Raw genomic sequence first — 4,934 nt, 5'->3', positions numbered from 1 at the left:
TGGCCGGATCTCAGCTCACTACAAGCTCCTCCTCCCGGGTTCATGCCATTCTCCTGCCTCAGCCTCCCGAGTAGCTGGGACTACAGGCGCCGCCACCTCGCCCGGCTAGTTTTTTTGTATGTTTTAGTAGAGACGGGGTTTCACTGTGTTAGCCAGGATGGTCTCGATCTCCTGACCTTGTGATCCGCCCGTCTCGGCCTCCCAAAGTGCTGGGATTACAGGCTTGAGCCACCGCGCCCGGCCTGATGTTATTTTCAAATGTTATTATGAACTCATGTATACTCTATATTTTAGGTGTTTTGATACTTTGTGTTCTTTTTCTGGGGAGCCAGAGCATACTCAAATTGTCCCATCTTTGGTCATTGGAAACCACTTGCAATTTGGTCCTTTTCTTGTTTTTGTTTTTTTAACTTTATCTCACACAACATCTAATTATATGCATTAATATTTTAGTAAGTATTCTAAAAAATATGATTCCTTTTCAAACACAAGCACAACCCTTAGAACGATTAAATAATCTTATAATAATTTCTCACTCAAGGTCATGGTTTTCCCAGGGAAGCCCACACCTGATGATTGAATGAGAAAGGTTTGTGAAGGTCTTGCCATTTTAATCTCAGTGTAGGACTCTCTAAAGGGCAATTCTCTCTCGAAAGCTCCCTAGTGGATTAGCTGAAGCTTTGTTGAGCCTGAATCACTTGACTTCTTCTTCTATCCAATTCTGCTTCCCTTCTTTCTTTTCACATGTGTTGATCCCTAACAAACATATTTTATCCCAATTGTTATTTCAGCATCTGTTCCAGAGAAACCAACTTATAGCAAAAATAGTAAATAAATTTGGAACTCAAATTACCTGACTGCCTGACTCAATTGCAAGCATAATCTCTCAAGATTATCTGCCACCTAAGGTATGTATTTATTATATACAAATCCATATATATATTCATATACATGTGTGTGTATATATATATATCTTATACTACCTCATTTTTATTATGAAGAGCTACATCTAAGTTTTTTTTAAAGGAAAAAAGAAGGGAACATTTTTGTATTTTCTATGAACTTTTTACTGATTCACCTATAAATTCTTTGATAATTTAGTAATAATCTGAATATAGCTGTTTTTATTTTAGAGCTGAGGCAGAAATTCTGCATCAGATGGTGAAGAAACTAGCAAGAATTTCTAAATACATATGAAGACAATTACATTTGGACAAACTGGTGAGATTTTGCATTTTATTTTCAAACTAATGGCAAGGGTGGAGAGATGCATGTCAATCGTGGTTACTGATCTTTCTGCCTCTAAATTTTTTTCTTTTTTTGAGACAGAGTCTCACTCTGTTGCCCAGACTGGAGTGCAGTGGCGCAATTTCAGCTCACTACAACCTCCGCCTCCTGGGTTCAAGCGAGTCTCCTGTCACAGCCTCACGAGTAGCTGGGATTACAGGCAGACACCACCATGCCCAATTTTTATATTTTTAGTAGAGATGGGATTTTGCCATGTTGGGCAGGCTGATCTCCTGACCTCAGGTGATCCTCCCGCCTCAGCCTCCCAAAGTGCTGGGATTACAGGCATGAGCCACCGTCTGCAGCCTCTGCCACTAAATTTAAAAGTCCATTTGTTTCATAAAATTATCAAGTTTAAGTTAATTGTAAAATACTTTCACAACCTTTAGAATAGGTTCAAATATTAGCTGAATGTACTAATGTATTATAAAATATATTTGTTTAAACCCTAAGATATATTACTGAAATAAAAATTTAATTAGTCAAACTTGATACATGACCTATGCAACATATACAAATAGTTTTATTTATATGTAGATTAGAGTGGACTAGATTAAGGTTAGGTGGAAAAAACTTTGGAAATGATGATGACTCTTGCTGCTCCATCCTGAGTTCTAACAGTCACTTATTCACCACTTGGAATTCCACCAGCTAGATAGTACCCGGGAAGCTCACAGTTCATTCACTTAAGAAGCATCCACTGGTACTAAAAAATTCATGCAAACATTATGTTGAACTTGGTAACCAGAATTATATATAAAAATAACAGATAGAACAAATATACCACATCCTCTTGCTTGACGAAAACTGTAAGATCATCACCTAATACATTTTAGGAAATGAATAGTCAATCCAATGGCATTTTGCTTTTCTGCTAATCTTATCAGGATCCTGCATTCCTAACACATCACCATTTCTCAACCTCTGCCCAGATCTGTTACTGTAAGAAAAAAATAATACATAATTAGAAACTGTAGATTCCACCAGCACTATGGTCAGCTTCAATGCCAACCAACTACTGTGACGAAGATTTGTCCTTCCCATGCTTAGAATACTTTGTATTTCAAGAATATTGTCTACTTAGGAATGATAACAAATTAGTTAATTGCTGTGTGCAGGTGGGCTCAGGATATCTTCCACTAGAGAAGGAGAATGCAGCTGAGATATTGAAAGAACAATGGACATGATACTGTCTATTCTGCCCCACGCCATTGAGCTACTTTTGTTCATTCAACCACAATGTTACAAGTAGCAACAGTTGCTTCATATAATTAGGTATGAACCCTGGCTTCTGGCTTCTTTCACCAAATTTGTTCTCATTCAATTTATTGATTATTTTCTAATCCTGGATTCAGACTTTATTCTATGACTTTGATTCTCACTTCTGGTCCCTATCAATTCCCCAGACTCTTCTTTAATATTCTATACCTCAACACTTCTGCTTCTTCCCCAACTCCTCCTTTTCTTTTTTTTTTTTTTTTTTTTTTTTTTTTTTTTGAGACGGAGTCTTGCTCTGTCGCCCGAGCTGGAGTGCAGTGGCCAGATCTCAGCTCACTGCAAGCTCCGCCTCCCGGGTTTACGCCATTCTCCTGCCTCAGCCTCCGGAGTAGCTGGGACTACAGGCGCCCGCCACCTCGCCCGGCTAGTTTTTTGTATTTTTAGTAGAGACGGGGTTTCACCGTGTTAGCCAGGATGGTCTCGATCTCCTGACCTCGTGATCCGCCCGTCTCGGCCTCCCAAAGTGCTGGGATTACAGGCTTGAGCCACCGCGCCCGGCGTCCTTTTCAAATGTTACTTTATTGTGGTAAGAACACTTAAAATGAGATCTACCCTCTTAAAGAACTTTAAGTGTACAATGCAGTATTGCTAACTATAGGGACAATGTCATACAGTAAATCTCTATAAGTTATTCATCTTGAATAAGTTAGACTTTATGCCCATTGGTCTGCGACCTTTTGCACTTCACTTGTACCCTTGATTTTGTTATCTCACAGCAATCAGATAAACACTCCCACTGCAGACATCAGTAAAGCTAGTCCTAAAGTTACAGGTTTATTTATAAAAGATATGAATGTACATCACAGCCAAGTTTTAATCTTATACTTCCTAAACTTGGATGAAATGTGCATTTTGTTTAAAGTAATTTAAAACAGTCATTAGTTAAAAAAATTGTAACTTTAATACTTGCACAGAGTTCACAATTTTTTTTATCTTAGTTGCTGAATTTTTTCCTTCATAATTGAAGTAAATCACCATGTTAATAGAAATGCAGATACAGATGTCTTCAAAGTCTTAAAACTATAATCTTAATAAATAATGTTAATATTTTTCAGGGGTCTCTAATATTCTTAAGATTACTTATAAAGGCTTTTGAACTTTGGGAAAATATTGTTTGTGTTCAGTTAGTCAGCTATTTGAAATTTCACTGTGTGTAGCAGGGTACAGAGGAAGAACAATAAATATAAAATCAGAATTACTGAGTTAAGTCGTATCTTCACCATTTACTATAATATCCAAAATAGCCTCAATCTACTCTAACTTCGCCATTATTACACCAAAAATAGAAATAATGATATTAGTTTTTCTGCATACCTCACAAAGCAGGGGTCAAGTGAGATCATGCAAGCATGAACTCATTTTGTAAAATGTAAAACACTCTCCACAAATGTAAAATTTTAGTAACATTTTGTGTAAAATACTAGAATGGGTGCTGGTTGCCTAGCTACCTGGTATAACAACAGGTCTCCCTGCTGCTCTATAATCCCTTTTCACTACTTCATTTTTTGGCTGGGAAATAAAAAATTGCACAGGAAAAAGGAATGTAAAATTAAGATCCTGTGAAAGCTTGCCAGGAATATTTGGGAATAAGCGCATTGTGAAACAAGCATTTCTCCCACATAAAAGATGCTTTTTTTCTATTTTAGTTGTCCCTGAAAACCTCTTGAGACATATTTCAAAATACACTTTCTCTAATCCAAGTTCATCTTAATATACAAAATCCATAAATCATGAGTGAAAAAACAGCTCTGTATGCACATGTAATGATAGATTTAACGAGTCAATAAAAAATATTCTATTTGCATAATTTTAATTTTTCTCTTAGCCAAAAGAAATGTATTAGGTTTTAAATCATTTTATCTCAGAATTTTGTCAGAACTGGAAAAAATGACAGTGCCATTAAAGAAAAACCTCTTTAAAATTAATAAAAATAGTTAAATATATACAGAAAAAAATCAACTATGTCCTAAACTATTATTTCTACAATACTAGGAAATTATGCTATTGGAAAAGAAAAAATGCTGTTTGTTAAAGGCATATTACATTTAAAAGTCATTAAATTTTAATGTATAAAATTAAGTATATAACTCAAGCCTTGAGCAAAGCCACATCTAGTCTCTTGCTCAGCAGAGAGCATTATACCCTGAAGTGCACATTTTTCTTCATATTCTTATAAGATGTAATCTCAAGTAACCTTGCCTCTAACTCTCTGCAGTTAATTTTTATGAATGTTTTTAATTAGGGAAAATGTTTCACAATAGTGAGGATCTGGGGACTTGCCATATGCAGATAGTTTTCTCTTATATGAATTTTAAAACAAGAAACACTGACAAATGTTTCATCGTAATGTTGAAATAGTAAAAACAAGA

Source organism: Piliocolobus tephrosceles, chromosome 11 (genome assembly GCF_002776525.5).
Source record: "Piliocolobus tephrosceles isolate RC106 chromosome 11, ASM277652v3, whole genome shotgun sequence".
NCBI lineage: Eukaryota > Metazoa > Chordata > Mammalia > Primates > Cercopithecidae > Piliocolobus > Piliocolobus tephrosceles.
The sequence above is the reverse complement of the archived record's forward strand: the minus strand, read 5'-3'. Positions refer to the sequence as shown.